We start from the raw sequence: 27,055 nt of genomic DNA, 5'->3' as shown, positions 1-27,055 counted from the left end.
CAGATGGAACTGGCCTCCCACCCCCACCCTGGTCAACAATTAACATAGGAACGAACACCAGATAGGTAGGAGTTATAACTACTCCCCTCAGGGAAATAATAAAACAAAATGACATTTTTCATTCCTTTGGAAAGACCTTAAATCAAGGTTGCAGCTTCATCACAGTAATGGGAGAATTAAACACATGAAGGCCCACACAAATCAAAACTGTTAATACACGAATTGTTTACCTGCCTGGTAAATGACATGCCTACTAACCTTTCTCTCTGCTGGTGACTGGTCAATTACACCAGAGTCTTTCCCTTCGTGTATTCAGCACTTATGCTGTGACTGGCTAAAGTTAATATGCCAGAAAGAACTTGCAGTTGACCGACAACAAGCCACAAATACACCAGAGAAGTAAAGAATCTTAACTGAGTGAGCCAAATTTCCTTCTTCTGTGAAATTATGAACATTTTATTCAAAGTTAAGCATGTTATTAACTGTATCTTCTTCTATGTCCAGACCAACAGATGCTAAAACCTAGTAAAAGAATCTTTAAAAAATCAAATCTCTTGTCTTCTCCCTCCTCCTCTAGGCATTTTAAAATTCATAACCCCCTGGCATTTATCATAGACTTACCATATGGTAGGTACTATACATCATACTCAATAGAGAGGTTTCTTGCATTCCATAATTTTTTGTAATACAATGATATGTACATTCAGTTGAAATGTCTATAGCTCTAAGTATATTTTTCCATGCACAATTAGAGCTTTTATTAAGCAGTTTTTGGGATAATGATAAAATCACCTATTTCTGAAAAAGAAAACACCCCAAAACTAGTGGCTGAAAACAAACAAAAAACACCCTTGGTTCCATCAGCTTGGTTTAAGGATCAGGGTCATGAAGTTCAAGCGCAGCTGCTACGGAGCAAGCTTTGGACGAGATGGGATATGAGCTGTGAAACACCTCTAAATTGCCTACTACCACTATAATTTCAATGGAGAGAAAGCAGGAAAATTCGGGTGCAAACAAAATGTTAAATTATAGAAGGAATTATATTTAGTACACTATGTGTGGGATGAAAATGAGTAAGAAGAGCACAGCCAAGGAAGATACATTAACTGAAGTAAGTGAAAAACAGTGAAAGGAACTGACTAGATACAAGGAGATAAGAAAGTTCACTCCAGGTGAGATCATGGAAAGGTTTGAAATATAGGATAAATAATTTAAACTTGAAAAAGAAAAGTCTTGTTGAAGATTTCGAGACAGCAGGTGATGAGGTCAAAACGGCAGGACAAGCCCTGGCTGGTGTAGCTCAGTGGATTGAGCACAGGCTGTGAACCAAAGTGTCGCAGGTTCGATTCCCAGTCAGGGTACATGCCTGGGTTGTGGGCCATGACCCCCAGCAACTGCACATTGATGTTTCTCTCTCTCTCTATCTCCCTCCCTTCCCTCTCTAAAAATAAATAAATAAAATCTTAAAAAAAAAAAAACAAATGGCAGGACAGAACCTGATGTTCAATCACTTAGACTGAGTGAATGGACAGTGAGCGTCTACTCTGCACCGGACCCTGTGCCGAGCCCTGGGACTGTTTTCATGGTGTGGTCCTAGAGCTTCTGCAGGGCGTACACTGCCTGGAGGGCAGCCAGGGGATGCTGCTCCTGCATGCTAGTGCGGAGAGAGTGACAACAAAGTCAGAGCAGCTCAGTGACCAAAAAAAAAAAAAAAAAAAAAAAAAGCAGATACAGAGTGACATCACCTTTAGGGTAAAATTTTACTTTTCATTCTTTCACTTTCTCTTATAATTAAGGATAAGATATGGGTAACCTTTTTCTTCCTTTGTAGAGGCGTGAGAAATGCAAGGTTTAGTTTTATTTTAGAATGTGAAGAGAGAAGCAGTGCCAAACAGGAACTTTGTGGTTGATCACCGCATGGTCTCCATAAGTCTTTACCTCCCCATGCCTTGTACATGGAGTGCAGCAGATAATAATAACCAATACCACCGACCGAATGTTTACTATGTGCCAGGCACTGTCGTACAGGCTTTACACAAATTCGTGCATTCTACCCTCACAGTAACCAAATGAGGCGGATAGTGTGATCATCATCCCCATTATATAGATGGGAAAAAAACTGAGGTACAGAGAATTTAAGTGCCTTGACCAAGGTCAAACAGGTAGTAATCAGTGGAACTGAGCTTTAGACCCCGAATATTTGATTCCAGAATCTATGCAATACAATATAGTGCCTTTCAATTGCTTTTCAAATTTTTAATTTAAACCTATTGGCAATATTGGCTGACTGTCTTTTTATATGTCTGTCATTGTCAGCACTTCCAGCATGTAGGACCACTTAAATAACTGGATATACCTCCATCTCCCAAAGGGACTAAAAGCACAGGGCCACAGATGCCTATTCTCGATACATTATGCAGGTGAATCATACCCTGTTCTGGTTGATCCTTCAGTAAGAGCTTAAAGCCCCTGAGGCCATTTAAGGGATCCCACACTCTCCCTGAGATGCAAGACAGCCAATTCACTCTCAGGGCATGCCAGGCTCATCTCTGCCTCAGCACCACACATACACACACACACACACACACACCACCAGGATGAGCCAGCCTTGTCAGCCTCCTCACTGTTACAGGGGGCTGGCACCTCCAGCCCTCCCCCAGATCACGTCCTTCCCAGCAACCAGAGTGACTACAGTACATAGGGTGACTAAAAGCTTCCTTCGACCTCAGGACCTTTCATTGCCTCACACTGGGGACAGGAGTTCGTAGCTTTGCCAAGGAACCACCTGCTTGTTCAGGAACTGGAAAGGCATCTCAACCCTGGACTGGAGTGGCCCACTCACCTCCGAGCAATAACAAGTTCTGTCATGCCTTTGTTGGCGCCGTGTCTGCTGTAGCCGAGTCCCAAGCCAGATGCTAGGTTTGCTTGCATCAGCATGGGTGCAGGGAAGGTCCGAGCTCATTGCCGTGGGAGAGCAGGCCAACATGCAAATGTTCTGCATTGCCGCAAACCCCAAACCTCCTCAAATTTCAGTTTCCAAAGGGTCAATGTCAGTATTGTGAATATCAAAATATCAAGTTTCATCGTCTAATCTAAGTTGGCAGCCCTTGGCCTTTTTACATGACCCCTGGATAAAACAGTGTTGTAGTTAGGCCTTTTCAGTTACAAGAAGCAGAGAGCCACTCACGATCCTTTGAGAAAAGGAAGGTTTTGCTGTAAGTCTCACATGGGTTAAAAACAGAACTGGGCAGCTTTAGGGACCACTGGGCTGTCAATCCCTCGGAGATGCCTGATTTCTAACGTGTTGCTGCTTTTCTCTTTCCATCTCTAGGCGGGTTTCTTCTGCTCTTACTTTCTTTCCTCTTCGACCTTTGCAGAGCACATTGGAAATCAAGTCCCTCTGAGTTATAATGGGTCTGCTTCTGCTCCCAATAATACTTCCCCAGTTCCTTCTCTTGGCATTTCTTACTTCACATTTGTGAGAGAGGGAATACACACCTTTTGAACATCAGGCGTTAAAAGTCCATCTTGGACTGGATCGTGTCCCCTAGTTCTGGTTGATATTCTCTCTCCCCTCCTCTCCCTTTCTCTCTCATAGAGATTGCCTCACTAGGAGCTACTATGGGCTAGCAGGTACTCTAAACGTGTCTAATGTAGATGGGATATTTGAGGCTGAATTGAAGCCAGCTCTTGGTAACAGGGTATTAACATTATACATTTTCTATAATTAAGTTAAAATTGCACCATTTTAAAAAAGTTTAATGATCAAATTTATAGTCATTTCTAGTCAGCCTTTTTTAAAATCTTTAAGATGTAAGATTATCCATGTTTTCCAAAGTTAATTATTCAATAAAATCATGTACTATTTTTTAAGAAAGCAGATTTTTAAATGAGTAAATTATCAAAGAAAAGTTCAAGACTACTTACAATCGCTTTCATCTTCTTAAGCTTCAAAAGTATCCCCAGCTTTTTCAATCTTTTCCCTGGAGTTTGAGTTCCACTATCTTCAACTTCACTTTAATTTAGTCCAAATGATCATTACAAACAAAGCTGCCAGAAGCAACAAAAAATGTTTGAAGGATTTGTCCTTGTTATTTGGCTTCTAACTTAGGACCTACAAGGCCAGAGTTCAAGAAAATCACCCTCTGAGGGTCATTTGTAGGAGAGAACTAGCAGATCCAGAGATGGAGATGTGTTTTAGTAACAAAAAGTGAATTAGCATTGACTACGAGGAAAGGGAATGAATTTTTATTCTTTTTTATTTTAAATGTTCTTACCACAGGGTAATCAAAAATATCTCCTTCTCCCAAAAACACATTTCCATGGTAAGTTTTTGAAGCTTCTTGTTCTAGGTGCATCCACCATTTCCTTCTGCCCAAACCCCCTTTTTGGAGAACTCTTCCTGCTAACATCCCTGAAGGGGTATGACTCATCACCTTGGTAACTGGACCAAGAATAGCCATGTGAGTCGAGCTGGGCCATTCAAATTCTCCTGGAAATTTGGGGACTGGGAACATAGAGACTGAATTATTTGACATTGTAGACTCCAGAGCCATAAAGTCGTATATAATTGATTAGTAATAGAATTGGCTTTATGGTGAAATTTTATTGTATTTATTAAATTTTTAAAAATATTTCATTTAGTTATTTATTTTTAGAGGGAGGAGAAAGAGAAGGAGAGAAACATCAATATGTGGTTGCCTTTCACACACCCACAGCCCACCACGTGCCCTGATTGGGAATTGAACTGATAACCCTTTGATGTATAGGTCTGCACTCAATCCACTGAGCTACCCCAGCTAGGGCTTTGGTCAAACTTCAAAATGTAGCTAAATGCAAAGTTAAATGCAGCTGAAGTTGTGGGAAAACAGACCCTAAAAAGCCGTGGAAGAAGCTGCCTTCACCAGGAAAGATGGAGCCAACATGCAAGAAATACAGAGAATAGTCTGAGAGAGACCAAGAGAAATGGTCTGCCTGAAGATGAGTTCCCACAGGTCCCAGGTGTATCATTAGTCACAGGATTTCTTCAGACCCTTACACAAAATTTCTCTTTATTTCAAATAGCTTAACTGTGGGTTTTTGTTTCCCCTATAATGAGATTAAGATAAGTCTGTGTTTTATGTTCACACTTACAATCTGGATGAAGAATGAATTTAGCATGCCTCAGAAGACAGAAGGGGAGGGCCTCCATTCCTTGTAGAAATTCAGTTCTCCCTGAAGAAAACTGAAGGCGAAAACCAAAGCCTGCATATCTTAAATATTTGCAAAGAACAGCAGTTTCATTCAGAATGGGATTTGATGAGTAACTTCTGTGACTGAGGTGGAACTTAATAGAAAAGCTTTTCCTAATGAGATGGATGATTCAGTATTGCAATCATTCAGCAAATTATATTGAGTATCCACTATATGTGCTAAGTCTTGTGAACAGTTCTGGAGCCCTTCAGGAGATTGGGCAAGTTATAAATAAAGTTTCCAGTGGGACTACACATAAATCACAGTTATTATATAATGTACCTGAGCCCACTGAACGCTACGAATGATTTCAAGTGGACAGCACTGGGCTGCAGAGTTGGGAGGTTTGAGCCACACGTAAAAAATTCAGCCCTTTCTTGCTTCAGTTCCTCTGGCCAGGGATTCCATGTTTAAACAAAGCCCTCTGAGCAAGTTTCTTAGAAAATTCTGAACAAATCAATGAACATCTACTGAAAATATACCATGTGCTGGGCACTAAACATACTCTAAGATGAGAACAGTCTGGCTCCTTGTCAAGGAGCTTTATGGACTAGAAAACGAAGTAAAAAAGACATCCAAGTGGCTGTTATATCTTGACATGAAATATCATTTACTCACTACATTCCTGCTTGTATTGATGCCTGAATGTTGTGTTGTTAGATTCTGTATCTGTCTAAATCTTCGTGACTTCCTCTTGATCTCCTGTCATTAGTTTAAATTCTATCCCATTAGGAACAGATGTGACCCCAAAGAATGTTATTATAACTAGATAAGAGCACTGATCATTGAAAACCCTCAACTTGCTCTGTGGATAAAGTCCACTAAGTCCTAGCCCTGGAAAGCATAGTGTTGGTCTATAAGCAAGGATATATTTGGTGTCATTTTGCTCTCGAAGAAAAGGGCAAACAGTATAGCCCTCTGAATCCACAGATCGTGGGTTAACACATCGGTTCTCAGCACAGAAAGCAAAAGAGAGCCGTCTGGCACAAGAGCTGAAGCTGTCTGTCACATCAATGAAACAAAAAAGAGTGAAAAAATATCTTTGGATTCCAAAATCAAAATCAAATTGCCTCTTTCTTCCACGACAGCTCAAGAAACCCTCTCATAATCAGTTAAGGGCCACAGCACAGTTGGGATTGGAGACTCAGAGGGAAAAGCACAAAATAAGAAAATATTTAGAAAGTATCTTGCAGATGCCATCCTCCCTAAGTGCTTCATAATCATAATGTTATGGTTGAGTGCCTGTCAAGTTATAGCTGAAGATCAAGCAAAACACAGAGATTTTCAGAGCAGTTACTGCTCACTTAATGGTCTGATAGGGCAAAGGATAAACTCTTGGAAATGTCAGGTATTCAATAAGTCATATTCTTAGGAAGAAAGGAAAAAATCCTTCTAGAATATAGGCTCATTACCTAAGATAAAAGAGATGGGTCATGTCCAGCAGGAATCTGCAAAGACAAACAAATGTTGCAACATTAGTCCCCAAAGCTCCACTATCAAACCAAGAGGTTTTAGCTGCTCTGACTTACTCAGTTATGTATCCCAAATGCCATGCTATCAAGAAGAAAAAGATTCCAGAAAGGCCTTAGCCTTTTTGGGACACCGGGAACAGGAGCTGGTGGGCCACAGGTCTGGGCCTCCTGCGTGCGCCAGGTTCAGGGTGAGCGGGCAGCCTGGGGCCAGCAGACCCATGGGTTCCTGGTCTCTGGAGAAGATTCCAGGATGGTGACCAGCGACCAGAAGTTGCTGAAGATCCTGCTGCTGAACCTGTGCTACTGGATTCCCGGCAAGAGCGAAGCGTATGTAGCCCAGCAGTTTCAGTGTGCTATGCGAGTTACTGGCGGCAACTTTTCCCCAACTGTTGAGATGAATTTCTAGATGCTGAAAAAAATCAAGAAAGAACTTAGTTGACAGAGAAGAGAAGCAGATGCTGCATTGTTTTCAGAACCCCATAGAAAACGTCATTTACAGGGAGTTTTGAAAAATAAGTGGAAAATTCCCTACCTCTTGCTAAGCCTTAGTGAAGACCCATGCAAGCAGCCAAACAAGGCTTCCAGCTACACTCCATTACCTGCCCAAGCACTACCAAGAGATGCCCACTCAACTCCCTACTGTGAGGATGCCAAGGCCTCAGACTCTCCCGTTGAGCTACCAGGGTCGCAGCACCCAGTCAGGGCACAGCTGGGGCCGTGTGGGAACAGTGGCTTCAGCAGTGTAAGCATACAGTCTCAATGAGCTCCAGGAGTAGGAAACTGTTTCCTACAGCAGTTGGGGGTCACGTCTTGCATGGACTTTACCTGCAAACCAGCCTCCTTCACAAAACGCTACCTCAAAAGGTATCCCCAACACTGTTTCTGGCAATATGACAAGACCAAGGAGAGATGTGGAAGTAAGTGAGGCCGCCTTTGTCAGAGACATCTTGTACATATTCCAGGGCATAGGTGGCAAAGTCATCGAGATGAGCAGCACTGAGAATTGTTACAAAGAGGAGGGAAAGGCAAACCTAAATAAATCTTTGAGGGCCACGACCGTCAGGCTCACTGAATTGGGATGGTTACACAATAAAATCAGAAAACACACAGACCAGGCAGTCTAGACAGTTCATGTGGACTTGCGTGTCACGCAGCTTTTATGCTGCCTTGCACCAGGAACTCAAGGAAAACTACCGATTGCTCTCTATTTCACATTCCCAGCTACAGTTAGAGGATAATCGGGGTGTGAATTTGGGCCTTGAGATTAGCTTAACTCTGGTGCCTCCTGATTTGGACCTACGAACCCAAGGTAAGACAGAAGACTCTTGCCGCCCTGGTGGGCCACTGTCAAGGCGGGGAAGGAGGGGAGCTGGCCACGGCCTTCCTCACCGCAGGAAAACAGGAAGCCCGCGCGTGAGGTCCCTGGGGCAGCACATTCTCAGCTCAGTGTGGCGTCCTGTCCTGAGCTTCCTTTACCATTGGATATATGACAGGGAGCTCGAGGGCACTTACCATGAAGTAAGGAGTGCTATTCAATTGTCAGACGCATGTTTAAGAAGCATGGGCACTCAATTACTCCTTCCATGCCTCCCCCAATCATTACTGTCTTCTCTTAACAGAAATGCCAGCATACTTCATTTGAATGCCATGCATATTTTGTACAGTGCTTTGAAAGCCAATCATCTCATTTATTGGCAGAGCTGTATTTGGTTAGTGTACAACAATTATCCCATTTTTAATAGTGGGAAACTCAGCAAGGCCAAATCACTTGTCCAAATTTACTAGCAATAGAAAGTTGACAGCGAGGCTAGGACTAGGTCTCCTGGGTCTTAGTCCCGTTTTCCTTGCAGAACAAGATGACATGTTCTGTTGCTTTGCATGGTTACATGAAACTAAACTACAGTGCTAACAATTTTAATGAAACAGGGTACTTGTATGTGTATCTACTGAAATACAGTTAGTCCTGCTATATTGCAACATCTTCCAAAAAAATCACCGGGTGAAAATCACAGAGTAAAAACCACAGGGCTTCCGACAAAAAGTAGAAAGAGGGGGCATCACCTGAAAACCTGGTAGGTGATGTTAAGCAATAAAAGTACAGCAACTTAATTGAAGTCGTGGCAGAGTTTTAAACATGTTAAATTGTTAAGAAATATTCTAGAATATTCTTAGAATGTGCAAATTCTAGAGTAAATAGGGCATGTACCTTGAAGAAGCCCTGAAGGTGGCTCATGGACATGGGCCGGAGGAAGCCTGCCTGACGTGGCACCGAAAGCTGTGGCTGCTGGCACATGCGGCGGATCCGGGCAGCCGCTGGTGTGAGACGTGCTGTGCGTGTGACATGTGGGGTCCCATGGGCCTGGGTTGCTGTTTTCACCTAGTTTCTCATTGATGGAATTGCACTAAAGCAATTGTGAAAACTTGTTATGGATAAATAATTTCCTAAGTATCTTTTGTGCCATAATGAGTTGTTTTAAAAACAAGCACAATAGCAGAACCAGCCATATCTGGTATTGTTTGGTGGGTGCTTTGGAAACACATAAGTGGAATTCTATATGTGCATATGTACTGTGCGAGTCACTCAGTATGACTTGTAGCTCCTTCCACGACGGTGTTATAGTTGTACTTTATTACTGCATGTTATTTCACTGCATGGACATGTATTTCATTTAGCAACTCTCCTATTGATGGAGATCATGTTCTTTGTAGTTTTAAACCTTACGAACATTACTAAAATGAACACCCTTAAAAAAAAAAGAAGCAAAAGACTCCAGAGTGACGAAAACCCTGGAGAGTATGTAGACTGTAGCTCTGGAGAGATGAGCAGATAAGTTGAATACATATATAGGTAACTCTGGTTTTGAATCCCAGGGCCATCATTTGCCAGCTCTGTGACTTTGGGGAAGTCACTTACCGACTCTGAACCTCAATCCTCTCTTCAGTACATGGCAGTAATAATACTTAGCTCATAGGGTTATTGTAACATGTGGAGCATAATACCTGGCATGTGGTAGGCAATCAAGAAAGATCAGCCCCCATTCCCTAGCAAGGTCTAGAAACAATAAATGTCAACTTACAATTTGCTTTTCATTATAACGTGCCTATTTCTCCCATTGGGTTGAAGAAACAAATAGCAGAGTGGTTAAAGCACACAGCAAATAGAGTTGAATTGCCAGGGCTCAAAGCCTGGTTTTATTGATTTCTGGTTGCGTAATTTTGGACTTGTTATTTAATCTCTCTGCAACTCAGTTTCCTCTGAGGATGAACTAACTTGGAACAGTGTCTGGCACATAATGAACACTGTAAGATTTGGTTACTATCATCATTATTACTGTGGTTAACTGTATCTCAGATAAAATACGTATATATCCCTTCAAGGAACTTATTCTAATTAAGTTTTTTTCTCTAGCTGTCAACTCACGTCTTGGATAATTTGCATCTTGAACCACTTTGGCACTTTTCATTTTTATGGCAGGCTGTATTTTTCTGAAGATGATGTGACAATAACTCCAACCTCACCTGCTCTTCTGCAAAATGACCTGTTGCTTCTCTATCGACAGGCGGTGTGTGCCCCTTCCGCTGAATCTGGGTGAGTTTTTGACGGCTTTGGACAACAGAGTGTGGTGGGAGTGATGCTGTGGGCCACGACAGGTGATGCAGCTCCTGCCGTGTTGGCTGGACCACTGGCATTTTGAACCTCCGACTGCTCTGCTGCGAGGAAGCCAGACCACATGGAGTGACCGTGTGTAGGAGCTCTGGTCACCAATCCTACCTCTTAGCCCAGGTGCCAGAGAAGGGGTGAAGCAGCCCCCACAGGACTGCAGCCCCAGTCCTTCAATCACCCTTAGCTTCTGAGCAAGCCCTGCTAGCCAAGATCTCCGATGTCATGCAGCAGAATCAATGCATCCCTTTTGTGCTTTATGCAAACTCCTGACCCACAGACTCCACAAGCCTATTAAAAATGGTTGTTGTTTTAAGCGGTTATATATTTTGAGGTAGTTTGTTTTACACCAACAGTGACTGGAACACTTTCTTTCAAGGAGAAAGTTCCATTATTTTAAACTTTCCTGGAGTTAACATGTGAAAAAAATTATTTTTTTGCTGAACAGAAAATATGGCCCTCTTCATAATAATTCATGGGAGTAACTTGAAAAATAGACACTTTAAATCATATTTTTCTTTTATGAGCTGATGGGCAGGGCTTGGAACTGGCGTTTATATATTACATGTCAGAAAGGTCTGCATGGTTTTCCTCCTCCAACACGTGCACAATTATTTTTCTAGAACTAGAGTTCCCAAGAATATATATATTTTTTTATAACTGGAGCAACAAGTCTCTCTGGTGTTTCCTAGCTCTGAAACAAAAATCATTTAAAAATGTTCCAACAGCTGTATTCAATTATCACTGAGCGTTTTAAATAGTTAGTGGTCTCAGATTCAGAATTATTCACAGCAGCTTGTGAAAACGGTGAGAGGGTCTCTATCAACGAGTGTTTATATGTGTGTTTGAACTCCTGTCGGCCAGCTGTGCGCTGTCTGCGTAGCATCACTGCGAAGAGGCCAGTCTTACATTTAAGAAGTTGGAATACTTTTAGCTAGGTAGAGACGCAAGATGCCTGAAGACAGGGTTTGCTCAAGGACACGGAATCCCATTTCTTAAAGGAAGCTTTCCTGAGAGCAACCATCTATCCTGTTTTGGGTTGTTGTTTTTTTTCCAGGCTGTACCTGTCACAAGGTCTGAAAATACTCTGGGCTCACTTGCTAGATCTCTATGTGTCCTTGTTCCTTGTAAGACGCTTCTTTTTGACTGGATCCCTCCCCAGTTCCTTCTGCTGTGCAAACTGCTTGCCCAGGTAACCCACCCCACCCCCGCCGGGAGCGGCTGTGGTTTACAGTAAGGGCTTTGCAGTTAGAGACACCTGGATTTGATTTCTGGATCCTCTCCTCTACCTACTAGCTGTGTGACTTTGGACAAGTTACTTAAATTCTCTGGTCATTAGTTTCTTAATCTTAAGAGCAGAGACAATAATATGCCTACCTTGCAAGATTCTTGTCAGAATGAAAGAGATGATGCATTCTAACCATCTAGAACAGTGCTTACCCTGTAACTGAATGTTCACTGCATATTAGCTATTATTAAGAATAAGTCAATATATATAACAGATATTAGCAAGGAAGAGATTTAGAGTCTAGATCCTTCTTCCTAAGATGCCCTTTAAATTTCAAAGCTATTCCAGGACTGCTAGGAATAGGCAGAAAAGTTGAAGTCAATAATAATGCCCTCAGAGATCACCTACAGCCCTGCCGATGGACTTGGCCAACATCGGGCCCCTAATGAGGTCATGCATTACTGGTTTCAAAATTGCCGTGTGTTAGCTGTAGGTTCCGGCAGTATTAGACATGAGAGTGGGGCTAATAGAGGACACCTTCCTTGAGACCCAGGTCCAGCCTTGCTTTCTGTTCCTCACAGTGAGGAACTCTAACAGTTTACCGTGTACATGCACACACACCCCTGCTTGCCACAGGGGCTGGCTGCCTGATTCAAATGTACACTTGTTTTTCGGAGGGACCAGTGTACCTCACCTCATGCCCATGTAGCAGGTCAGACCTAAGATAGATCCAGGTGGCATGTGTGCCAAAGCAGCACTGACGGAAGTGATTTTCTGTGCCACACACAGCAGCAATCACCAGGGCCCCGGCAATGAATGTAAGGAAGGGAACATTTGTCTTTAACTTCCCGTTCCCCCTTTCTCCCCCTGCACCCGTCTCTCAATGCCAGGACAGGGAGTTCCAGCCTCTACCAGGATCCCCAGCTAACCACCAGTGGTACTTACTTTCACCTTCCCTCCTGCAAAACATCCCAAGCTCCAAGACGGCTCCTGCTCCGTTCTCAGCAGAACAACTCTCTCATTATTATTCACGTACATTTGCTATCTGGTTAGACTAATTCACAATAAGCTATGAAGGACCAACAAGTTTTGGGACTTGAAAATCCAGTGAATAGTGACCCCCCAAAAGATATGTCCAAGTCCTAACCCCCAGTAGTTGTGCATGTCAGCTTACTTGGACAAAGGGTCTTTGCAGATGTAATTAAGAAAGGGGCCTTAAGATTAGGTCATCCTGGGTTAACCCAGTGGGCCCTACATTGAATCAGAAGTATCCTTAGAAGAAGAAGAGAAGCCAGGGACACAGAAGCAAAAGACCTGTAAGGCAGAGGCAGAGACTGCAGCAAAGCAGCCACAAGCCAAAAAATGCCTGGGGCCACCAGATGCTGAAGGAGGCCGGAAGGAATCTCCTTTCAGAGCCTTTGGATGGACTGTGGCCTGCTACCACCTAGATTTGGGACTTCTGGCCTCTGAAACTGAGACAGAATGCATTTCTGTTGTTTGAAGTCTCCTGGTTTGTAATAATTTCTTAGAGTAGCCCCCGGAGATGGCTGTATTCAGTAACCCAGGCACTGCAATCCCAGGGTCCTGCCGAGCACCTGAAGTTCAGAAAGCCTCAGTGACTTGCTCCTGTTACAAAGTTAGGACTCAAACAGTTTGGGGCCTTTCTATGCTGCCAGTTTCCCTAAGGAATGCTTGCTGTTGGTTTGAGTTTTAAAGAGAAGCCCATGGTTCCGGGTGCATATTTGATCGGTAAAAACTGTTCCCTAGTTCCTTCTACACCTACCATTCTGCACTTTGCCTCCAGTGCGCGAGCCCCCTAAGTCCCAGTTTGCACACCATGGGTGACTCAGAGAGAAAAGGGAAGGAGGCAAGGCTGCCTGACGTACCATTAAGTAAAAAACATAATGTTTTGCAGTTTTTTCATTTCTCTTTCCACACTCCTTTGTCCAGCCTCAACCAATACCACAACCAATCCCTTCTCTAATTTGTGAATGGACGCTTTGGCAGCACTGTTGATTCCATCATTGTCATCTGTGCTGAAGTGTCTTTTTTAGTTGAGTGATATTATCAAATTTTGGTAACAGTTCTCCATTCTCTAATTTTCAATAGCAGTTATGCTTCCAATTATACATTTCAATATGCTTCAGAAACATTCTCTTTCCGGTGGATTCACTGGGATCCCCCTTAAATCCTCCACAGCAATCAGTAGCTGACATCAGCCCACTCCCTCATAACTTACGGAGGATGCAGGCAGCTTGGATATCAGCAACAACCAACCCGTCGCTTTTGCCTTCCTGTGCTCATCATTTTTATCTACCTCCCTCTGGAGCTGCTCAAGTGCACCAGCGTCTTTATGAAGCAGAAGGGTGCTAAAGCTGGCACATATTTATCAAGTGGTTCCCCGTATATAGTTCTGTACTCCAGTTGCTATAGAAATAAGCCAGAAAGTCTAACTCTGGATTCTTATGTTTCACATACTCAAATTTAGATGAACTGTGACGTGGTTACCAAAAAAATTGCTATCTTCCATGAGATAGAAATGCAAACTTACCGTTTCACTCGCCTCTTTAAACTAATAAAGCCATCACGTAAAGACAGAAGATATCATTTGTCTGTTCCATTTTGTTTTCTTTAGACTTGAAGGAGTTTCATTGATAGTGAAAACTTCGTCTTGGGTATTCTAACCACCCTGAAACTTAATGGAGTAGGGGAGAAATATTGAAGAGAGAGGATTGCAACAGAATGATATGGCATACTTTACTAATGCTCGACATAAGAAACTACTTTTGTTTTTCTAGTATTATATCACAGAAAAGGAATTCACTTGGACACTGGCCAAGACTGACCGCTAGGCCTAAGGGGTAGTAGAGGTGAGGCTGGCCTTAGTACCCAGAATGTGTACTAAAACTCAAAAAGGAAAAAAAGCAAGGACCAAAACCAAGCCCCGAGTGTTGAGAAATAGGCAGAATTCTCCATGTTTCATTGCCCTTCTTTCAAGCCAAATTTTCTTACTTTTTCTTCAAAAGAAATTGAAAATCACTCTGGCACACAGGCCATTCTTTCTTTAGCCTTTGTTACTGTAAAGCACGTGTTCAATTTACAAGTGGTATCATGGGGGATAAAGCCATTGAGAAATGCTAAATGAGTTGGAGAAAGGAGAGAAAAGGGAAGGGGATCAAGAGAGCACAAAAAGTTTTAGATGTCATGAAAATCAGTCTTTAAAATAGCATTTTCCCTTTAACCCACAATGGCTGGAAAACCTCTACTTGAAAAGACACTCAATACTATACTTGACACCTATACTTGAATAAACCCTTCTTCAGTTAGATGGAAAATCCTGTGTTACAATATTTGAAAGGAAAAGTGATTTACACCAGAACAGCAAGAGAACATTACTTCTCAGTGAATGTCACTTGTCAGCATTTGAAGTCACTTGGTTGATGGGCCCAAGCTCTTGAGTGCCACAGGTCGCATATGTCATGCTACGTAGGTGCCCAAATATGAAGTCTCATTGAGAGTTGGATGGGAACTCAGGTGTTCACTAAGGAGCGTAGAGACCATAACACTTACCTTTGCTTTTATTTCTTTGAAGGAGGAAGAGGATCACATTGATTGAGCTTCTAATTGCACAGGGGGATATCTGTGACAGCTGAGTTTGAAGGGACAGTATGAGGAATTTCAGTTCGTTGTTAAACAAAGAGAATGTTTCTTACAAGAAGCTACAGATATTATTTAAAGGACCTTCAAATGACTGACTAAATTCTTGGCCATTGTATCCATCTGAGCTACCCATTCACCGTCATGAGATTCCATAAAATAGAGCAACAGTATTCTATACCGAGACGGTAAAAGATAGTGACTAAATGCTTTTACTTTGAAATCAAGTAGATGGAGGTTCAACTCATGTCTACCACTGAGCAGCTGATTGAGCCAAGAGAGTTATTTAACCTTGCTAAGTTTTAGTTTCTTCAATTGTAAAAGGGGGGCAATTAATAATACTGTGTACCATTGAGGACTCTGGTGAGAACTAAGCGAAATGATGTGCCATAAATGCTAAGCCTTGCATCTAAGACATAGCAAATATTCAAAAAATATTAGCTGGCACTGTTGCTACCATTATTATTATTTCAACAAAAGTAAGATAATGGCCTTAACTACTTTTTTTTCCTTTTCACTCATACCTCATGTCATTAGGATATAATAACTATTAACTGTAACTAATATAATCACATGATCACCAGTCTGTTACTACTTCAAGTTCTTCAGGAATTGCAAGTGAATGTCTCCTAAACCTGCCCACACGTTTCAGGTCTGGGTGGCTTCAGGTAACCCAGTGCTACAGCACTAACCCAACCTGCAGCTTTCTGTAACACTTCCCTGGACCAGTACCAGCTTGGGCTCCACATCACATCACCAGGAACACACTGCCTTCTCCTGCTAATTTGCAGTTTCTCTCTGGTCTTAGGGCTTTCAAAATTGGATATGGTCAATTTCATTGCTAGTGGTCTGTAGAGTCAATTTTAAAATCATTAATCTTTGTAAACTCAAAGGTGCACCCATCAGCAAACATTCTTGCAGAGTTTTCGTTATTTGGGCTACAGAGGAAATGGACGTATAGGCAAAGTTCTCCCATAAATAAGATCCAAATGACATCATCAATGGAGAAATGGTTCTCTGTTGCAAGTCGCACAGGACTCTTGTATTCTTACTGGATTTTAAAAATAAATGTTGCTGAAAATGAGCTGCTGGGAGTTATTAGAAGCATCCAGCCAGTGAGGATTATGCATGAAAGCTCCAAGAAAAGCCAGGAACAGAGTAGGTGACAACACAACAACAATAACCACGAAAAAGGAGTGGTCGCTTCCCTGCTCCGTCCCTGGGAGAAGGGACAAAAATGAAGACGGTCTGACAGGTTCATGCCTTTGCTTACTCAGTTATTTTTGAAGTCCAAACATGGCATCTGAGAAAAGCCACACACTGTTTTCGTTTTCTTGTATACGTTTTTCTGTTTATTTCCTTCCTTCCAGCTTTTAATCTCAGGTACACACGATTAAACACGAGCAATGCTGCCTGAATAAAAAATAGACAAACATGCACAGAAACAAGAAGAAACGAGTTCCCAGTTCAGAAACCACGACGAGGACAGGGAGGGTGTCCTGACAGCTTCCCTGAGAAAAGTCCGTCCCCAGTCAATCCGCTTAGGAAGGCCGGGCTCCAGTGCAGTGGGAGAAGGACGGAAGTAGGGGGAATAAAGAGAAGCTACTTTACCCTGCAGAGCTAAGTTTAGATCTTGTTTTCTAAAATACTTCCTGCAGGGTTCAGGGTTTGAGGAGAATCAACTAACAAAGGAAACAGAGAACTAACTCCTCACATCTGGGAGCTCTTTAACCAGCCCCATGACAGCCCTATGGACTATGGGCTACGGAAGAACAGCCCTTTTACAGTCAACGAAAAAACAAAACAAAACAAACAAAAATACAAAACAATAAAATGGTGATGAGAATAAAAATCTCCATAGTTCATTTTCCCGTGAAAGACCAAGTAGGAGTTCCCTGTGAAAGAAAAGCCTTCGCATAAAAAATGTTGGTCATCATTATTTTCGCAGCAGATGGGGCCAGAGATACCTCAAGCCTCCTCACACGCCGGCACCAGCCAAATTTGCCGCTAATTAATGTGCCACACTGGTAAATGAATGACCTTCTCCTTCCATTTATAGGCCAAAGCCTCGGTGACCTGCAAGGCACCACCTGAGACCACGACTCAGCAATCACCGTCTATAAATCGTCCTGCTGTGGCCGCTCCGTGCTGCGAATGTGTAACACAGACAGTCAGAGAAGGCTTTAGTCTTTACATGTTATTCTTCTATTTTGACACTGCCAAAGAAAATACCAATGTCTCAAAAGTCATTGGCCAAGGAAATCAGAGTATTTTTTTGTCTCGCCACCTATTTTCCCTATTTAATATTCCTTGGGCCTCTTTTTCACAGAAAGGCAATGTGAAGAATGATTTTCTCTTAAAATACAGGCAAGAAAAGTCTTTTTCCTCTGCACCCACACGATCATTTTCAAGAGTGTGTGTGTGTATTGTTAATTTGCTTTACGTCATTAAAGCGAGAGGCTCACTGGTTAACCCTTCTGCAGGGCTCCCCAGCGTGCATGGCCGGCAGCAGCTGCCTGGCACTCGCTCCTTCTCGCCTTACCCTCTGCACTGGCTGCTGGCACTGACCGATGGATCCATAGGAACACGGGCTTCCAGAGTTTCATTTCAGCCCCTGACCCCTCCCTGAGTCCCCTGGATGTGACTGGCCCTGTCAAGCCCAGGAGGACAAAAATTTTATGTTTTTAAATTCCTTCTTCAGATGCACCACTATTAAGAGAGACATTTCAGCCAATACAGAAGTAGCACAAAAAGGTAGCTGTCCTGGCTGGAGAAAAAAAATCTAGTCTCCTTCAGAGTGCGTGTATGTGCATGAGTGTACAGTGGGAAAAATTTGCACTCACACTTACCTTTACAGCAGTGTCCAGCACTTTTTAGAAGTTTTTTCGGCAACAGTATATTCAAAGTAAAAGTAAATAACAATGTGTTTCATTAGGGTAATCCTAGAATAAGCCTAATGTTATCTCCCAAATTAAAATCCCTCGCTACCTCCATTGGCCCTTGAGATTAAAACCTTGGCTCTCTAATATTTTATACTTTTAAGAAGAAGAGATTGGTTATCTTCATTTCTGAAAACACGGAGACAAGGGTCTCTCAACATGATTATACTTTTTCCCTGTCTATATAGTTTTTAACTCATAGGCACAAAAGCAAATATTTAAGATAAATCAGATGATGATAATATTGTAATGTTTAATTTAGTGTTAATTTAGCAAGTGCTTAAACTGAGTGTGAAACTATGCTAGGAACTTCATGGTTATTACGTTATTTAATTCCCAGGACAATACTGCATTTAGAACTAGTATTATCCTCGTGATAAAACTGGAGACCAGAGAGATGCAGTAACTTGCAGAAGTTGTGCAGCTAGTAGGTCCATGTGATCCCAGCATCTGAACACTTAACCATGACACTCACCTGCCTACACTTGACAAGTGGCAAATGATTATCTCCCTAGAAGTTTTTCAGGAAAAGCTTGTTCAGGACGTGTTTGCCAATCCCATTATAATACCGGCTTCAGGGGCGTGCTTCAGCCCGTCCCTCCCACGTGTTCTGCATACAGGAGTATAGACGTGGCCGGAGATGAGTCTCTTATGGAGAGCAGCTGGTTCTGGCTGTTGGAAACATTCACATTAGCTTTTGAGACTTATTGTTAGCCAAACCTTCCTGTACTAGTTCTGGTGATGAATATCCAGGTATAAAATTTAGCAATCACACAAACCAAAGGAAAACTTTTAGGCAGATAAACAGCTTGCAAGGGAAATAATGTGAACCTTGAAATTTAGGGGTCTTTTTACTCTTTCCTGCTTTTTAATCGTGCCTTCACTGGAGAGATAATAGTGTCATATTAAATCATAGTGAAGGTAGGAAAAAGACCAGATTGCTTTGAGCTGCAGACTTTGAGTTGTAGTCCAATACAAATTATGGTGAGAAAGCCCCCACCTCAACTATGAAGTGCTTGAATATCTTAACATATGCAGGGTGCCCCCTGGAATTTTTAGAAGCAGCCTTTTTACTGTTTTCTCCTCACTGCTCAGAAAAATAAAGTCCCTGAATGAGATAAAGGTCAGCCACTGAAGTAGATGGCATAATCTGTTTTCCATCTCCCTCCAGGCACTTAAAATTTTCCTTCCTTATTGAAATGTTGTGCTCGGTAGAAGTATAAACAAATTGTAAGAGACCATTTATTTAACAGTCTGACAGCTTAACCAAATCTCCTTGTAGCAAGGCTCCCATGATAAGATTCCATTCTCATATTCAGAGGAGAGTGTAATTTCATGTGAAAACCTGTCACATTGACAGTACGTCCTCCACAGTCAGACTGTTTACAGGGTTGGCCGTGGCTACATGACCACACTCACGCTGAGTACCATCATCTCCTTCACCTTGGGAAATCTTGGCATTAAATAAAATAATAGAGCTGATCCTTTATGCAAATGCTACCGGGGAATATGGGCCACTTAGCAGAGACGCCTTTTCTTGCCATAAAGATCATTAGTATTGGAAATACTGCTTTCTGCCAAGAACTCCAAAGTCATCCTGTCATGACCTATTAATTCAGAGATCAGTCTCCTTGTTGGCAGCGGACCATCAAACCCACAAAGTTGTGTTTGATTTGCTCTTGGAGGGTACACTGACTTCTCCCCGCTGAACTCTGTGAGAGTGATGCCTCACTGCGGCGCCCGGAAAACATTCGTCCCGATGCTGTGAAGGACACAGCACTTCTCAGGGATGTTAGTGCGTGGCTGATCTGCTCCAGGCAGCTGTACCTGAAAGCAAGGACAAGGAAATCACAGCTGACTGCACAGGCTCTCAGGGATATTTGGTCTACTCTGCAGACGCAGAGCTTTCTATTAACAAAAGTTAATAAGGTCTCCCAATAGCGTGCTCATTCACCAAGTAAAAGGATATGCTGCTTTCTTAGTAACTGGAGAACGTGTACAGCAGCAATGGCAAGAGTAGATGCCTATATTTTTCTTATGAAATATATACACACAGCCCACTTTCTCAGCAATGGCTCCATCTTCTTGGGTCAATAGACCAATTTTGGTTGGGGGATGTTCTTACTGCTAATTCAGGAGAACTGGACAGAGCTCCGCTCCTGGCCCAAGGGTAGAATTTACATCCAGGCCTAAACCAAACAGCATACTGTATTTTTTCTGGTCACAGACATTGGTTCAGGATGTTTGTATGTGAATTGCCGGATGTTTGCCAATACTAACTGTACAAAGGCTTTTCCACTTCCTGTTGTATTCAGACTTGGAAGGATGTAGCCCCAGGAACTGCCGGAAGACACTTCATGGTTATACAAGGCCTGAGATTAGACCTGCTGTGAAGGAAGCCGGTGTGAAAAAAGGAGAGGGATCAGTTTATGCTGATATCACGGAAGCTCGATCAAGCCACACCTGAAGGTGATTTTCCTTAGATACCCCAGTTTTATTCACATTTTTACATAGATGACTTGAGTTATCCGTCACATACCACCAAGACAATCATACCTGATATAGCTTTAAAAATTACTTCACTTTAAAAAAATTCAAAGGATAAGCTTTCAAGTATTTTATGTTTTAACATAGTCAACTTTGCCCTTCACTAGAGTTGTATCTTTTCCTAAAAATATCTTGGGGACAATATATTATAAACACATCTCACCAAACTAATAGAGAGTAGTAATAACAAATGTTTTCTGTGGGCAAAGTGTTTTAGTCTACCAAGAGCTTGCAAAAACATTCTCTCCCTTGATCCCCATAAGCAAAATGTGAGTTATACAGGACAAATTTTATTTTCTGTTTTATAGGACAAAGGGTTAGATGATGTCATATCAAAAGAATCTGAGTAGAAAATCAACCTTGGTGATGATGTAGCCTATCCTACCATATTACAGATACAGACTCTAGCTTCAAGAAGCTGGGAGATTTACCTAACATCACATAGCTAATCATTTCATTAATATCTGGGGGGGGCAAATTTTGTTGAAATTGTGAGTTCAGCTGTTACATCATATTTATTATCCATAAATCTCTTATACCTGGGTGCTTAAAGCAGAGCTTCCTTCCTCAAAAGAAGAAACCATATTTCACTCACACACAAGAAACATTAAATCTAATTCAGTTCATGTTTCTGAGCCCTGGAAATGTGACTGGGTCACAGACTTGACAGAACAAATTTCCCATCCATATCCATAACCATAACCATAACCAAGACCATAACACTGTGCCTTTCCTCCCAGCCCTGAGATGTCATCTTATCACTTTCATATTATAAATCATTAAGGATTCTACTCAGCTCAGGATTCCTTATTTGGGATATGTGACCATTGCAGTTTTGTTCTTAATGCTAAGCCACAAGGTTGGTTCTTCACTGGCAGCAGGAAGCTCTCTACCTGGAGGCCTGCCATCAGTGTGCAGCTAAGAACATGCTATCCCTGATAATCTCATCCTTGATTACCATGGGGAAGGCTGCTACAGGGTGATGTCTTTGGCATGAATTTAAATACTCCAGATCAGTAGGTTTTTGCCACCTCCACCCCCACAAATACCTCTCTAAAAATTTGATGACAATCTCTTTGGCTTCTCAGATAGATTCAATTAATAAAATCCATTCATTCAAATCTTTCAGTAGATACTATGTGCCAGGCACTGTTCCAGGTGCTGGAATAAAGTTGTGAACAAAATAGAGAAAAAAATCTCTAATCTTGTGGATTTTACATTCTAGAGAGGAAGACAATAAACAAGGTAAGTAAAATATATAGTTAGGTAGAGATAAGTGTTAAGGAGAGAAAAAACGAAGCAGAAAATAGAATAGGCTTTCCTGAGATGATCTTGTCTGAGTAAACAAGGGAAGTGTGGGATGTGGCCGTATGAGTATCTGGGAAAGGAGCAATCCAGGTGAAAGGGTGGCAAATGCAAAGGCCCTAGGGCAGCAGCATGCCTCAGGGGTGTTTGAGGAACAGCAAGGAGGTCAGTTTGACTTCACTGGGGTACTTGAGAGGGAGATCAGTAGGAAATGGGTCAAGAGATAAACAGGGCATCATTGTGTGCATTTGGCTTTTATTCTGAATGAAATGGAAAGAAGCCCCCCAAAAGTTTTGAATAAGGAGTGTCATGACTGGATTTTGTATGGACAGGATACCTCTGGCTGCTGGTTTAAGAAGAAACTGAGGGGGGCAAGGGTGGAAGCAAGGAGATGACCATGGTAGTAAGAGCTGATGGAGAGTTGGGCCAGGACAATAATGGGAAGGTGATGTGAAGACTGTGAATGCTATTGCATTTGCTGCAAGATCTATTGGGTATGAGAGAAAGAAAGAGTCAAGGATGCTCTTCAGATCTTTTGGCTGAAAGGACTGATAGAATGGAAAAGCCCTTCTGCTCAGGTAACTGGAGACTGCAGGAGAAGCTGGCTTCAGGGAGGATGCTAGGACCTTGGTTCTAGACATGTTAAGTTTGAAATGCTAAGTAGACAGACAACTGGAGATGTCAAGAGGACAGGTGTTCTTATGAGTTTAAAGAATGGTCTAGAGTAAAGATAAATCTATGGATGTCATCAGCACAGAGATGGCACTTAGTCATAAGACTGCAGCACTTACCAAGAGAGTAAATGTAATTAGAAAAGTAAAACACCCAAGGGCTGAGCTCTGGAGAAGCCTAATATTTACAGTGTGAAGAGATGAAGAAGACCCTGTCCAGTAAGGTAGGAGGAAATCCAGGAGAACCCGAAAGCCAAGAGAAGAAAATATTTCAAAGAGAAAAGGGGCATTGACCTGGTTAAATGCTGCTTGTGGGTCAATTAAGATGAAGTTTGAGAAGTTACAATTGACTTAGCAATACTGTCACACATCTGGTGACCTTGAGCAATGTCAGTGGAAGGGTAGGCACCCAAACCTGCCTTGAGTGTGTTCAGGAAAGAGGGAGAGAAGCAAATGGAGGTTGCACATGTCTTTCAAGGGGATTTTCTCTAAAGGGAAGGAGAAACTGGGGCATAATTAGAAGAAGAAATGGGTCAGAGAGGGTTATTTCAAGACAACAGGCAAAACAGCATGTTTGTATACTGATGAGAATGATCCTGTAGAAGGGGAGAACTTGAAGATGCAGGAGAGAGGAGACGATTACTAGAACAAATGTTTTGCGGTAGGACCAAGGGATGGGATAGTGCCCAGGGGAAAACATTGGTCATGGGGAAGTCAAGCCATCATAATGACAGGGGAGAAGGCAGACTAGGCCGGAGAGGCAGGTGGGTCACTAGAAATAACGTAGAATCTTGCAAGAATTCTCTGATCACTCCCCTTTTCTTGCTGAAGTAGTGTGCACTTCTCACGGAAGTTACATCCCAAAATTTTTGCAAAGCTAAGGAACGTCAATGTCAAGAATTTTGTGACTGGGAAACCTAAAAGTTGTGCTGCTGTTCTTAGTTTTACACCTAACATCATAATCTGAAGAGTACAGGGCTCTACTCTCCCAGCATGAGGACTGTCTTTCTAGAAACAAATTCCTGACACCCAGATTAGATGGTTCTGAGGAAGTCTCACATACCCAATTCTGTCACTCACGGGGAAGGGACACCAAACCTTCCATTATCTCAACTTCACAGTGCCTGCCTTTCCTCTCTTTCGCAAGGTTCCCCCTCTCCATTAAATCTTGTTTCAGATGTTCAGGAGAGCATACTAGGGGACAGTAGGAATGACTAGTGGACCAAAAAGACACCCCAGGGGAATTCTATACAGGTGCCTGCATCTTAGTGGTTTCCCCAGATTTACACTGGACTTGCCCTTGATTGTTTCTTTCCTTGCTTAACAAATATAAAATAATTTCTGCCATCAAACAAAAAGACCTGCTTAAATCCCTGAGAGGGGGCAGCAGAGAATGATGATGAATGTGATAAATACTTGCTTCCATAACTTAGAATTTGAGGTTTTCAGTGTCCAGGCAAGTAGGGAAAGAACAGGAATCGGAATATGTTACCTCCTTGAATTCTGACATCTCTAGGTAGTAGGTATTATTATCTCTGAACCTCTTTATAGGTGAGGTTCAGCAAGAGTAAGTAACTTGCCCAAAGTCCCACACTAGTAAATAGAGGACTCGGACTTGAACCCTGGACTCTCAGAGCTCAGGGTCATGTCCTTTGCTCTGTGATCAATTCAGAAAGGCAAATGCTATATCAATAGGTAATAAAAGATTTTCCTGTCCTGTCCCTAAACTGGCTCTCCAGGTACTTCAGAAACTCCTCCTTCCAGCCCTTGTTCTTTGGTGTTTATGCTACAAAGAACCTTTTGTTGCACCATGGGCATTGGGAACACTGCTTTCTGCCAAGGTGACTTTTAATTTATCAGAGGTCTCTCTGGTAGATAGATGCCCAAACTATTTGGTTACTGTGTTCTTAGCCAAAAACCCAGGAAGGGAAGAGGCACTCAACTGGAATGAGGATCTGCATTTTTTCTTTTCTTTCTTTCTTTTTTTTTTTTTTTTTGCCTTTGGGATTCCTTATTTTCAAAAACAACTTTCATCTTGTGCTGCGGTGGTGTCGTTTTCATGCTCTGCATTCTGCATCCCAAACAGGCTTCTTCAGCATTCCGAGTAGACACTTAGCACTTGGTACAGATCAGCTTTTCCAAGCACGGGATCTACAGTGGCCACTCCATTTTCTCTTTTCAGCCTTCCCAGCTCCTTTCACTAGCAGCCTTTGGTGAGGAGACGGAGGCCATCCTAGATCAACTTCTTTTCTATCTTTGGAGCAGATTTGCTTTGTGCTCATTCTATCCTCCTGTCTCTTATCTCAGAGGCAGGAAGCAGTGTCCCTCATCATTCTCAAGATAATCTTTTTATGGGTGTCCTTGGTCCTACTTCCTCCCCTGGCCTTGGGAACCTCCTCTCACATTTTCAAGCTCATGTTCAACTTAATGTCTAAGTAGCTCCCCTTAAAAAAAAGTCTTCGTATTTCCTTAAGCTACTGCCCCATTTCTTAAGTTTCACTACTAAACTTTTTGGAAGAGATTCCAAACTCACAATAGCTTAACTTCCTTTTATTGCAACCTGTCCTGACCATTCTACTGAAATCTCTCACTTGGGACATCAGCAGTGGTCAATGGCATAGTTGGGTCCTTGTTCTGTTTGTGATCAGTAGAGTTAAGAGTGCTGGCAGCAGTCAGGCCTGGGTACAAGTCCTAACTCTGTCCCTTAACTCTGTTAGGAGCCTGGCACAGACTAAGTAGTCCACAAATGTTAGTTGTTATTCTCCTCATAACTATTATTAGCCATCCCCTCTTTTGGAAATTCTTCCCTCCCTTCACATCCCTGCCGCTAAGCTCTTGGTTCTCCTCCAATCTCCAAGGCTTTCTTGAAGCCCCCTCACTGGTCTCTCTTCCTGTTTCTTCCTGAAATTTAGGCAGTCTCCAAGCTTCTGCCTTTTGCTTTTTCCTTTTCCCTCTGTGTTCTTTTCCTTAGAGCTTCTACTCACTCCCACAGCCCTCCCTCTCCCCAGTGTGAGCAGGGACAGCTCTAGCCCCACCCCCTGCCATGACTGTTCTGACTGGCTGGAGGTTCCCCTGCTTCCCTTCTCTGGTGGAGACCTGTCCTCAATGCCACCTCCTTCAGGAAGCCTTCTAGTCTCATCCATCCTTAGTTAGAATTCAGCTCTATGTTGGGAGGCTTTGCTTTGTAAGGATTCCCATTTCTGCACTTATTACATGTATTATTATTATTATTTTGAACTATGATTGGGCATGTGTTGTTCTAACCCCCTCATTAGACCGTAAACTCTGTAGGACAGGAACATATTTTAATCACCCTTTTACTCCCACATGCTGACTATAATGTATTTCTCATGGTAGACTGAACCTATGTGAACTAATAGGAAGGGCAAGTAGGCTGAGTATTCAGATACCTAAGCACTATCATTTCTCGGCCTTTTGGCTAAGATCAAGTACAGACACCTAAGCACCTCCCAGACTAGACCCCAAGAGATGGGATGGCTCAGGAAAGGTGGGAAACGTGAGTGTTAAAAAGAACTCAAAAGAGAAAAGAATAAAAATGAACTATGTTAGGGGGACATGGGGACTGTATCACCATGAGAGAGGACTGAGACAGGAGGCCAAAAGGAAGGTGGGGGTGCTCAGGGAAACGGGGAGCAAGGAGAGTCAGAAGGCAGCAGTGCAGGTAACAGGAAAGAGGGGAGTCCTGTTTCCTGCCCCATGGTTTTGGGTCTTTATTTTCTCATGTATTTTCTCTAGTCCAGAGAGAATAAAACCAAATTTCAGAAGAGTACTTGGGAGCTTATTATTTATAAAGGCTTGAAAGATCTTCAAACATAAAGTATAGGAAAGAGGGATTTTATTGTTTCATACATAGTCTTTAAATATTAAAGTGAGACAAACCTCCTTAAATACAGCTAGAAAATATCCCATAAGACTTGTCTTTAGTTTTTCTGATGAAACATTGTAAATAAGACACACTGACCACATTGACTATAAACATCTATTGAATAAATTTTTAAACAACCAAATGAGAACTAGTGGTAAATTATATATAGAATTCATGTTTACACCTCTTTGTTTTACTTATCCTTGTACCCAAAGGGGGGGAAGCAATACATTAAATTCATTTTTAATATCAGTTTTTCTCTTTTCCCCTCATTCTTCTTTGCATTAACAGTATATATTTCAATTAAGCTGAAGTCCCACAGGCTGCTCTCCTGATGTGATCATTTAAACACAGGCCCGATACAAAACACACCCTGCTTGGACAAGGCCTTCTCCACCCTTGAGAACCCTCCTAGAATGTTCCACGGACAGTTTTAGAATTTTTATTTTTGAAAACT

General features: G+C 42.2%; 1 pseudogene; it reads left to right on the top strand.

Annotated features, from left to right (window-relative positions):
* Positions 1-4,814: 4,814 nt before the first annotated feature.
* LOC114492167 overlaps positions 4,815-27,055 on the top strand; it is a 46,185-nt pseudogene continuing 23,944 nt past the window's right edge.

Source organism: Phyllostomus discolor, chromosome 1 (assembly GCF_004126475.2).
Source record: "Phyllostomus discolor isolate MPI-MPIP mPhyDis1 chromosome 1, mPhyDis1.pri.v3, whole genome shotgun sequence".
Lineage (NCBI taxonomy): Eukaryota > Metazoa > Chordata > Mammalia > Chiroptera > Phyllostomidae > Phyllostomus > Phyllostomus discolor.
Note: the sequence above shows the minus strand (reverse complement) of the source record. Positions and strands in the feature narration are given on the sequence as shown.